A 12,013-nucleotide genomic window follows, 5' to 3' on the forward strand; every position below is an offset into this window, starting at 1 on the left:
CAAGATCCAGGTGTTGCAGTAGAAGCCTGTCTCTTATCTCAGGGGATGTCTTGCCTGGTCATGCCAGACAGCATCATTAGCTAATTTGTCTCAGCTGTGTTTTTTATTCAGCTGGGCAATATCTCAGTGCAACCCACCCAGTCCTGTTCCTGTCCTTTGCAACAGCTTTCTGCATCTTTGAAATCTGCTACTACCTATCATGAAAGTCTGTGCATTCCCTTCCAGCAAAACCCTCTATCAGCTTTGGTGTTCTGCTCTCATGCAGAGGAGGCATCAGCTGTTAAGGCAGCTGAAGACATTAGTGAGCATGTTAAAATAAACTCTGTGTTACCATACGGAGAAGAACTCCTTCCCTTTTCTCCCTCTGAGCCCCAGAATCCAAGTTCAAATATAATGATGGATTATTTCTAGAGGAATTATGAGTAGTTGGCCCTTTCAAGATAATTGCTCAGTGTCAGTTTACTTCCATTTCATGAATGAATGATACTTTCTCCTCCACAGTTCACAGGATTTACTAATCAATACTGTGAGGCTACTCTGTGGTAAAAGAAGGCTGGAGATATGAATTCTTCAGTATTTACCTATTTGATTTTATTTTGATATTTTATTTGATATATTTGTTTCTACTGGACAACATATACTGCAGTCATAATTCCAGCAACACCATAACACATAGATTCTAATAGCCCAGTAGACCTAGACACTAATTTTGTCATTTGTTCTGGGAGTTGAAATGTCACATACTGTTTTCCAGCACAGAACTAAAACTTCTCTAAAACACTAGAGGAAAACCCAAATCATCTGCAATAGAGCAATTCGCTTCGCTACTGATGAAATGATGTTTATTTAATGGGTTGGTTTCTCCTAGACACCATTCAGAAGATGAGGTCCATGGACTAGTAGCCACCTGTTGGACACTGCAGAATAGGTACCCCCTCTGCTCTTTCTAAAATGTTACTGAAAATTATTCCCAACTATACTTAAAAAAAAATAAAAATAAAAAATACAACAACAACAACAAAATCACTATTTTTCAATATTATAGGTCTCTGGACCTAAAAGATTACAAGACAGCAGAATCTTTTTTACCTCAGGGAGGTGTCGTTGTGAAAGATAGGAGAGAGCTTGCTTGATTTTCTGAGCTCTACCATCATTTAAAGCAATTGCACTGCAGGACCTTCTATTTGAAAATAGGAGTCTGTAAATGGCAGCTTACAGTCATTTTGTTGCTTTATTTTCTTGTATTCACTGCACTTTTGCAGCGGGGATGTGGAAAAGGGAAGAAACATAAGAAAGATGGAGGAAGAAAAAGAGAAAAGGACATTAAAAAGGTAAAAAAATAACTAATGGGTATTAAGGGGGAGCAGTCAGGGGCCTATAAAACCAATATCTCATTATTAAGGAAGGCAATTCAGTTACAGCCAGTGCATAGACAATTACATTCCTGCCAAGAAACCCTGAGGCTATTCATGGAACTATTTACCTGCGTATGTGTGCGTGTCATTGCTCCTTAAAAAAGGAATAAAAATTGAACTTTAAGACAAAAGCTTTAAAAACATATGGTAAATTTAGTTATACATTAAGTCAACCTAAGGGATCAACTTACATTTTTAAAATGCTAAATATATATAATATGTAGTATTTCTCCAAAATCCAATTATTTATTTTATTATTTTAGTTGAATTTTTAGCTAGCATATAAAGAAAGTGCTCAACATTTGTTTAGAGCTTTCACAGTTTAAAAATGGCTTATTTCTGATATTTTAATCTTGGGGCATATGTAGTTCTCATTGTAGGATGTGCAACTGCTTGGGAAATAGTTATAAAAATAACTTCAAAGAACACAAACAGAGCACACTGATTTAGAAACCTCACGAGTGCAGCTTTCTGGATATATGTAGACAAAACGTTGACATTTATCATTCCAGAGTTTTTTCCACATTCAGACAATTTGTCATTATTTGTATCCTGAGCAGGAATCATGCTTCCAGGCACCGAGCTTGCACATAAGAAACTCCAGAGCAAGAGCTGCCTTAGAAACATCAAAGTCTCAATGTATACATTGATCCCAGAATCACAGCTCCCCACGAGATTAATGCCTTCATCCCAGTGCTGTACCCCAGCCAGCAAGAGGATTTGCACTGAGTATTTATGAATAATATTAACTTAAGCTAAGCAGGAAAATGTAAGGCAAGGTTTCCTTTAAAAATCTTTTTTTTGTTGTTTGTTTGTTTGTTTTTGTTTGTTTGTTTTTGTCCATTAGCTACATTAAATAATCAGTTTTGTAATACCTTCTGTAGATATGTAAAAGAACAACAAACTCAAAGTTCTTACAGTTACTTCAGTGTACAAGTTTGGGGAAGCTATGAAAGTTAGATATAAAAGTAGACACTGACTATGCATATTACAACATTTAATTTTCAAGCATTTAAAAGAGAAGCAGAGGACCAGCGAATTCCTTAACAAATAATACCTCAGTGACTACTCTCAAGTTTTTTATTACAGGTATTTCTAATAGTAATGGTCTAGGGCTTCTATAGCACATTTTTTGTCCATAACTTTCAGAGTTATTTATGAGCTAAGTAAAATTGTTCATATCCTATAACAATACAGATTATATGACAGTTTCAAAGTGCATAGCATACTAGGCTGGAGACCAGGAATGAAACTAAACATGAGTCCTTGTTCAGGCCTGAATAGTGCCTCTGCTGGTAACTTTTTATAAAACAGAATTTTAAGTTTTGGGTCTAAAACTGGCATTATTATTCTATCTGAATAGTATCAAAACCTAAATAAAACTGTTGGCTTTTTAAAGTGTTTCTGAGGACAGAGGAGGACCTTCAAGAGTTTTCTGAAGTTTCTGAACCTAGGCGGGGCCATGACTATTTCCAAGCACCCCTGAAACTACATAAATAATAGTAGAGGCGGGCAGAAAGAAGTGTTTGGGTTTGATAACTAAAAAGAACAGTACCATTGAACAACAGTAGCAATGGGACCTCTACCCTGATGATCCCATAAAAGGGTCTAGTGAGGAACAGATGTCGTTCATGGATCATGTTTTTGTTGATTTCCCATTTCCTCACTCTGGTGGGCTTCAGCTGAAGGGGAGTCCATCAACTAGGACTGCAGCAAGGCTCTCCTCTCCTCCTGCTGTAGATCTGACCCTGGGAATCCTATTATCCTATTTCTTTCTGGATTGGACACAGAGCAGATGGATACTTTATGTTGCATTCCTGTAAACTAAATCAAGGATTATAAATATTTATTAAGAACCTTTTTTAGCTTTGCAATATGTTTAGTATCAGTCTCATAACTTATATGTAATATACAACTATGCTGCCATAACCTACAAGAGCATCTGCATTGTAACTGCAGGGAAACATGACTTATATTTTGAAAAGAATAAAAGGATTTACAATTCTGGATGTGAAAACATATCCATGACTTCAGCAGCTAGCACGTGATCCTCTGAAATGCCACTTATGTCTGCAGTATGGTCAGTTACTTTCCATGAAGAAATGAATGAGAAATGAAGCAACAAATGCCATGATCAGAGATTCCCATTAGTCAGCATTTATGTCTTCAGTTGAGTATGGAAACATGGTTATCTCCTTGTTATTTTTCCTACTCATGACAGAAATTATATAAATCATGACGTGGTGCTTTATGATTTATATTCTACATCAATTCAGACAAAGTAGATCACAAAGACATATTTGACTTTCTGGACATAAACATAGTGTCTTGTATTTAGGAAAAAAAATTTTTTTTTGGTCTTGAGTTCTAATGAAAATACCTGTAAAATAGTTTTATATGTGTATGCGCTTCTACTCTGTTAAGGATTGATGCAGAGGCGGAAAAGGAAACATGCTATAGGTGTCAATAGTTATTAAATTAATTCTAAATAAATAAGAAAAGGTTTTGCCCTGGACCCACAAAAAAAAAAAAAAAAAAAAAAAAAAAAGTGTTAGATTTGCACAAAGTGTTCATTTGCACATGGCAGATACAAAGTTTTAGAGTCCTAAAGGTCCAAACAGCCTAAGGAAAAGATGAGCAAAGTTTGCCCACTTATAACAACGCATGTGTGTCTTTCTATATATAGGCTATTATTTTGATGCTATCCAGTTATAAGTACTTTCCTTTTGTTTATTAGTGGGAGCACGTATTTCTTACAATCCTAGCTTTCCTACAATCCTAGTTCAGTTTGCAAGGGAACTCAGGGTGTCTCTAATCCAGTCTCCTGATATGAACCCAAGCCAGGTTATGCAGGGCATTATCCAGTCAGGTCTTGAAAGCCTCTATGGACACAGGCAGCACAGCCTTTCTGGGCAACTGAGATTTTTTATTGTGACATATATAATAAGGGATAAGCAAGTGCATTGAGTTAATTGATTTGTGCTCGATTAATCACAGAATGAAATAGTTAATGTACGTTCACAAGTCCTAATGACTATGTTTACTATTTTTATTCCTAATGTTTATTTTCACATTGCCAAAATAGAAAGGGAACAGTTATTCTTGTCCTGTCTTTTTGTCTGTTTGTTTCTCCTCTGAAAAAAAGGGAGAGGAAGAAGAAAAAGGAAAAAAAAAAAAGTTGTTTCCATCAATAATAGTAACTGTTACCACAACAAAAATCTAGTTAATACACACAAAAGTTGTGACAATTTTTGAAAACATGGTAACCCAACGGCAGCCTTGACCTATGTGACTATCAGCTATCCCAAGCTGGAGATGGCAGAATTATGTAAGAATGAACAGCAGCTGAACTCTTTCTTCAGGAACAGACAGGTTTCTCCTCCTTCAGCATTTACCATGCATGACTACTTTTTAAAATTGCTTCTACCTACTTTGCTACTTTAATACCATATGTAGGGAAAACCCCTTCCCTTAGTTACAAAAAGTCTCCCACTGAGTTTGATGGAAATTGACTGGCTTTTCTGAGGGTGGTAAATACTGTCAGGAAGCCTTCTCAGTACAAAATGTTCAACTGGCATTCAAGGTCTCATGATTTCCCACTTTGGTGACCATTTTACCTGAAAAATATATGCAGAGTTTCTCAGTAGCCCAAAATATTAGTTCCCAAAAGGTATGTTGCCTGTTAGGGGGTCCATCCTGCCTAATGTTATAGTAATGTATGTTATTTCTTGACTCTATAATATTTATATTTCATTGGGCTGTAAGTAATTTTTGGCTTTCTGAAGACATAGGTTCAGTAATGTCAAGGGAATTGACTTTCAAAATATGAGAAAAGAATGATTCAGTGATCCATATTATATCCCAACACACCTGGCAGATCCCAAAACAAATGAGAGAGATGTAAGATGCCTGTCTCTCTCTCTGATTCACTGCCTCGGTTTGAGCCTTGACCCATAAATGAGTTTGGTTATTTCAGTGCCTAGCTTTTTGCCATTGTGGGTCAGATTTTTTTTCTCCTTTCCTTTCCTTTCCTTTCCTTTCCTTTCCTTTCCTTTCCTTTCCTTTCCTTTCCTTTCCTTTCCTTTCCTTTCCTTTCCTTTCCTTTCCTTTCCTTTCCTTTCCTTTCCTTTCCTTTCCTTTCCTTTCCTTTCCTTTCCTTTCCTTTCCTTTTCTTTTCTTTTCTTTTCTTTTCTTTTCTTCAGTAGTACTTCTGGAATACAGAAAAGGTCCACCCCTTTTCAGTATAAATCATAGGTTGGAGTTATGCCCTGAGGGTACCTGTTCAATACACAGGAAAAATAGGCATCTCAAAGTGTGAGTATGAATCCAACATTTGTGACTTCAAAAAAAAAAAAAAAAAAAAAGTCCTTAGAAAAGAGTGATGCTAGTGTCTCCTCACAAATTAGTTTTTTTTCTTATTCTGTGAAAGCCAAATTGAATGGTCTGCCCCCAGATGGAGGCAAGCAAAGAGAGAAACACTTGGTTTGTGTATCCTAGCAGGATTCATGTGCAAGTTCTGTGGGCATGCAACATTCACAGAGCCAGAAGCAGATCTCTAAAGCACAGGCAGAACTTCATAAACGTTGGAGTTTTGCAGGGATCTGAGTCAATAGTGGATTCACAATGAAAGGTCCACATAAAGTAGAAGCTTGTTGAGATTTACCTACCTCGATGCCATTAATCTTTTGGTTTCTCATCAGCAAAAAGGGCATGGTAGTCCCTCTATTATGCATAAAGGCATTGACAGACTGAGCATAACAAAGGTTATGAAGTATTTAGATACAGTGATAATGGAGCTCAGCGCTGAGTGCCCAGCCTCCAGGAGCCTGGAAGTCTCGGCTTTCTGGCTCCTTCCCCAGCAGCCTGCCCAGGAGCTGGCCAGACAAGCCACCTAGCAGTCAGACCAGCAGGAGCTGATTCAAGATTCCTGGTTCCCATTTTATATGGGGCAAAACAGATACATTCTTTAAGGAAAGATCTGATTTCATCAGCCTGGTATTTTTCTGAAAGGAAAAAAAAAAAAAAAAAAAAAAAAAAAGCCATTCAAGAATCTTTAATCTTTAATCTGTTGTTAACTGTGTTTTTAAAACAGCACATCATGCACCACTGACATACCATGTGGCAACTCAAAACTAGCAGTCTGATGGACTGACTTAAAGTCTCCCTTTAATCACTGAAAGAGATTGCAGCTAACATTAAAATAATATTAATATTGAAATATCAATACCTATCTTAGGGAATGCACATTTATGGACATGTCAGAACTCTGCACGCACACATTTATCAGGGATAAAACTCTCCAAGAATAATACAGTATGGCTTGCAGTCAAGGACTTTTAACATCACCCCTTGCATGCTTCCACTTGAAGTACTTCCATACAGTGTAACACAGCATGGAAGCACCTCGCAGGTAGTCTGCTGGGGAATCCTCCCAGAAGACCTGGGAGGAGGGCAAGCACTAACTACCCTGTGTAGATCAGACACTGAGGCATACAAAGCAAAGGCTCGGCAAGAGTCTGCTGTGTATTGCACTCAGATTGCATGCAGGGACTGCTTTAAAGGCTGCAAACAGGGAACAGAAAGACAAAGTGAGACTTCTCTCCTGATATGTGTGGAGTGACTCAAGAGGCTCACATTTTACTATTCTAACCTTTGCTGGACACCTGAAATTGTGCCTCTCTGTTCCTTCAAGAGCTCCAGCTGAACAGCTCCACACCCTGCTTGCACCAAAATCCAGTGAGAGGCTCACCTGAGAAGCTCTCAGACAGGACATCCCCAACACAGACAAGATTAAGCCTTTTCCTTAATTCAGCTTTTGCCTTTTCTTTCATAATTTAGCTGGAGTGATGGGTTTCTTTTCAGGATGTCTCATATTCTTCCCAATGTTTGACATGTATTTGCTTTCCAGACAGAGAATGTCCTTGTGGAACGAGAGTGTTAGTCTACTGAGAAACAAAGAGCTGGATTAAATAAAACATTTATGTGCCTAAAGGAAAAGCATTTCAGCTGCATCACCTTTATAAATAGTCTGTTGGTGAAAGCACTTGGTAAGGAAGTGGGAGACCTCAGTATTAATTTCTTTCTCCAGTGGACTGAGTTGAAAGGGATGCTGTGCTGAAACTGTTCCCCCTTAGAAGTCATCTTAGATTTTGGGTCAATGGCACCAAGAACAAAAAAAAAAAAAAAAAAAAAAAAAGGAAGCATGTCCCTACAACCTCAGGTTTGCCTCTGTATGAGTGTGCCATACATTCCAGAACCAGGCAGGTTTTTATGGCCCATGCCATTTGCTAGACATCACACCAGAAAAAATACTTTTTGTGGCCTGCTTTTTAATTTATTAGAAATAATGTAACAGAGGTAATGGAGGGAAATATAAATCCTCATTTTTACCTGTTGCCAATAGTGTACAGCTTTCTCTGTCAGCAGAGAGCTATCAAGAAAAAGTATCACAGAAAATGAATGACTGCTGTTCTCAAAAATGCTGAAACACTTAAAACTAATTGATTTTGATGAAACAGGCAGCTACATTTGATTTGTGTACTTTACATTCAGGACCTTTCATAAAACATTTTTGTTAGAAGAGGTACATATAGACAAATTGAATTAAGTGCTGCTTTACTTTTCATTAGATTTTTCAGAGAAGCATAGTAAATTGCTTTATAGTAGAATGCCATTTATTGACAGAACAGCTCTTTTTTACTAGTAAAAACAGTACTATTAATGCAGTCAGTTAAAAACAAACTGCAGTTTTGCTTGAATTTGTTTTCCAGGAAAGAAAAAAAAATAAAAAGGATCAGGGGGGAAAAAAAGCAACCTAGGACTAGGAGACCAGGTTTCAGTTCCTAGTATCTTCCATAACTACACTTTTTTTTTTCTTTTCTTTTCTATTTCTTTCTTTTTCTTTCTTTTTTTTTTTTTTTTTTTCTTTTTTCTGTAATATACTGGAAATCTTTCTTTACATTATTAACTGTTGTGCAGTTGAATTAAAAATCATTTAAACATTTGGGATACTGTGATGAAGGACATGACAGAGAAACTACTTATATTGTCTCCGGTAATATTCTTAAGGACGTAACTTAAAAACAGGCAGTGCACCAACTACAGGTTTCACTTAAATTCAGACCAAGCATGACGGTCACTGTGAGCCCAAGATACCCCAGCCTTTCCTATTAAAAACAGTAACAGAGTTATCACCCTATGGGAGGATCTGGTAAATTCTCTGAGAGACCTGAACACTTTCTGCTTCCTTGAGAAGCAGTATTTCTGCTACTTCCATGTCATGTACCTCCTTAAGTCTTTCCTTGGAGTTCAAAGTGATTGGCAAGCTACAAAATTAAAGCCAGAATGTGACCTGGAGAAATTTCACAATGCACTCTTCAAACTGCTAATTACCCCTTTCTCACATGCCTTAAATGACAGACTCTTCGTTTGTGTCCCAAAGCAGAGGTATATAGTAAAAAACAATACTTTCTGTGAAAAGTAGACTGAATTCAGTACAGCATTATTATGATACATGGCCCTTGGGGTCCACATGCCAAGTTGTATTTTGACTTAGTTTCAAGGACAGAGGACAAACTTAAGCTAGGTTTTGAACACTAAAGTGAACAATCTCCTCCTCCTACAGCATCTTTTATATGGCCTAGTTGACCCACAGATCTGGAAGGTAAATGAGCACTGGCTAATGTGCAAAGAAAAAGCCTCCAGTGTGTTTGCCTAAGGTACAAAGAGGGTAAGCAAATACTAATTCCTCTGGTGCTCTGGGTATTTAATTACTCTAACACGTTGCACTCCAAAGTCTAGAGCCTCTAGCTGCCTTCTGCTCAACAAGATCACAATGAGTGAGTGTGAAAACAAACTCGCAGATAGCATCTGCCTTCACTTTGCACAAATTGTAGACAATCCTTCCTTGTCTGTAGTTATACATTAAAGCTAGAGTATTCTGGAGTGCATGATTTTACTGACATGCCCTAAAAAATCCTTCTACTTAATAGATGCTGGTCTAACTAATACCAACTTCCACAGACCATCAGTTTTCTTCTCTGAAAAACAGATGCAATCAGAAAAATACTCTCCATACAACTCATCCTGAACATACAGTATGGTTTGTTGCTCTGTTGTAATGAGAAATCCCGACCCACGCCATCAATGGATTTGAACAGTATGTGAAGCAGAGAGGACTGCTTTCCATCAGCTGTACATTTACAAACATATGTTTACTTATATTCCTCAGGCACATTTACTTGAAAAAAAGAGCAACGTCTAAGGAAGGAAGCTCCTAACGTCGTTGCCCACACTGAGTAGTTCCCTCATTCACAAGTAAACTCTACTGAAGTTTCTGGGATTACTCACAAAGGGTGATAAAGCTCAGTGTGTGTAAAGCTGTTAGCATTGCAGTCTTTCATCTCAGTTTTACCTCCCAGAAACTGTCAATGTTCTTGGAGCAACATGACTCTTCTGAAGAGAGATCACACAGAACAACAAGGGCCTGATTCTTATTTTAAACAATAATTTAAAGCTGTGATCCTGTCATATCTCCTATATATAAGGAATCTTCCATCTGCCCCAAGCCTTGAACAGGCTGATTCTGCAGGTCTTACTCATCCAAAACTCCCACAGAAGAGAGTTGAAAGACAGCAGCATTGAGATCTTACCCAAGCTAAGTTGTATTGTTCGATATTTCAATAACCAACCAATAGTGGTACTGTTCAGAAAATTGATTTTGAAAATGAAACATTAGCTTCTCACTTGAGACTGACAGAAAATATTCTTCTTGGAGAAATACGCAAATGAACAGTTAAAGATCAGGTGCTTGTTAAAATCAATATGGCTTTATAGTAACATTTCGTTCTTCCACAATAGTAGAGAAAAAAGACTGAGTGTTTCAACCAGCTTATCAGATATGATCAGAGATACAATTGGACACATTCAGAACATAAAATATCTTCTCTTCTTTTCTTAGTAAATCCTTCATTGACTGTACTTTTCCTGGAAATGCTATTAGCCAACTTACAGTGGAAGCACAACCACAGTGTGAATTGCAGAGCTGATAACTTTTTATGAAATGTTAACAACACATGACATGTTACAAACAAATTCCAGTCTTCAGCTATTACAAGTAATAATAGAACACTAATTAAAAAAATAAATCAGCCCCATTTTACTTCCTTGAAGCATATTCAGTAGTTACATTAAAAACAATATTTATAGAAATCCTCTGTATTCACTAATTTGGAGGGAAATGCACTTAAAAGGGGTGTATACTGCACATCTTTATTGATGAATACTACTTTTTAACTAGCTCAGAAGAAATAAGATCCTCTGGAGGCATTGAATCATATGAGTAACTGTGATGAGAAACAAATTAAAACCACAGAAAATGCCCTGTTTTTAAGTACGCTGCTGTACATAGATGTTCAGTATCTGCATCAATCCCTTTTTAGGCATTTTGAAAGGCAAAAGAAAAATAGAAGCATTATTTCCTTTATGTTTATTATAATTACAGAATAATTTTATAGCAAAGAAATTACTTTTAAGGCACATCAGCCATTCCTTACACACTTCACCTCCTCTTAAATCTGTTGATTAAATTTCATTTCCATAGACTCCTTGATTTTTCTGAGGAAAAACAAAGGGGAAGGATTGTTCTTACAGGCAACAAATCGTATTTCAAAAGCAGTGCAACAGTGAAACTGTTGTGTGTCTGCAGACCGGAAAATCACTCTGAATGAGCTTTAAGTGACAAAAACAGACCCTTATCTCGGTAGGAATGGGTATCTCTAATGAAGCCGTCGAGTAGCTCAGAGGTAGTAGCTATGTACCATATGTTGCTTTGGTTGCTCTGGCAATTATATAGTTTATTCAGATTAGACAAACCTGAACTTTTTAGCTACGTCATTACTTACAAACAATCTGAGCTTGTCTCAGCTCTTCTTGATGTCAGATTAAAAAGAATTCTCCATTTTACAAAAGAGAAAATGGCTTATAGTTTCCTCCTCTCGGTCAGTCACTACTTTTTCTCATATTTGTCTGTTTCAGCTACATGCTTGTACCAAAACATTTGCAATTTACAAAGGGACACTGCTGAAAATAAGTTTTAATATGCCTTCTTTAAGTGCATATGTCTAAGCAAAGCTCAATTCCTTTTACAGCTCCAAGCCTTATTTCCAAGTATCCAATAAGTTATGGGTTTAAGACTCTGAAAGTGTCTGTTGTTTCTTTAGTGAAACCAAGCTAACTTCAGATGCATTTGGTGCATTCATCCTTACTTAGGCAGAACTCCCACTTGAGTTGGCCCTGAAGTTAAACTGTTTATTCAATTAACACCAGAATAGTAACCACCGACAACTTGCTTTTCCAGGTTTAAGTGAAATGAATGAAAAACTGATGAAACAAGCAAAGTGATTGCTCTATCATTTCCACTTCTGCCATAGAGATTTCAAGAGAAAAGAGGCTACAGACACTTTTCAGACAGAAGAGAGGGATTAAAGAAGGGTGTATCTAATGATTCCCAGGTATAAATTTGATGTAGCTGTTTCAAGCAGCCTGCTGTATTAGATTAGATTTTGTTCTATTTTTCAAAGAGCTGTTTACCATGGAAA

Source organism: Aythya fuligula, chromosome 4 (assembly GCF_009819795.1).
Source record: "Aythya fuligula isolate bAytFul2 chromosome 4, bAytFul2.pri, whole genome shotgun sequence".
NCBI classification, from domain to species: domain Eukaryota; kingdom Metazoa; phylum Chordata; class Aves; order Anseriformes; family Anatidae; genus Aythya; species Aythya fuligula.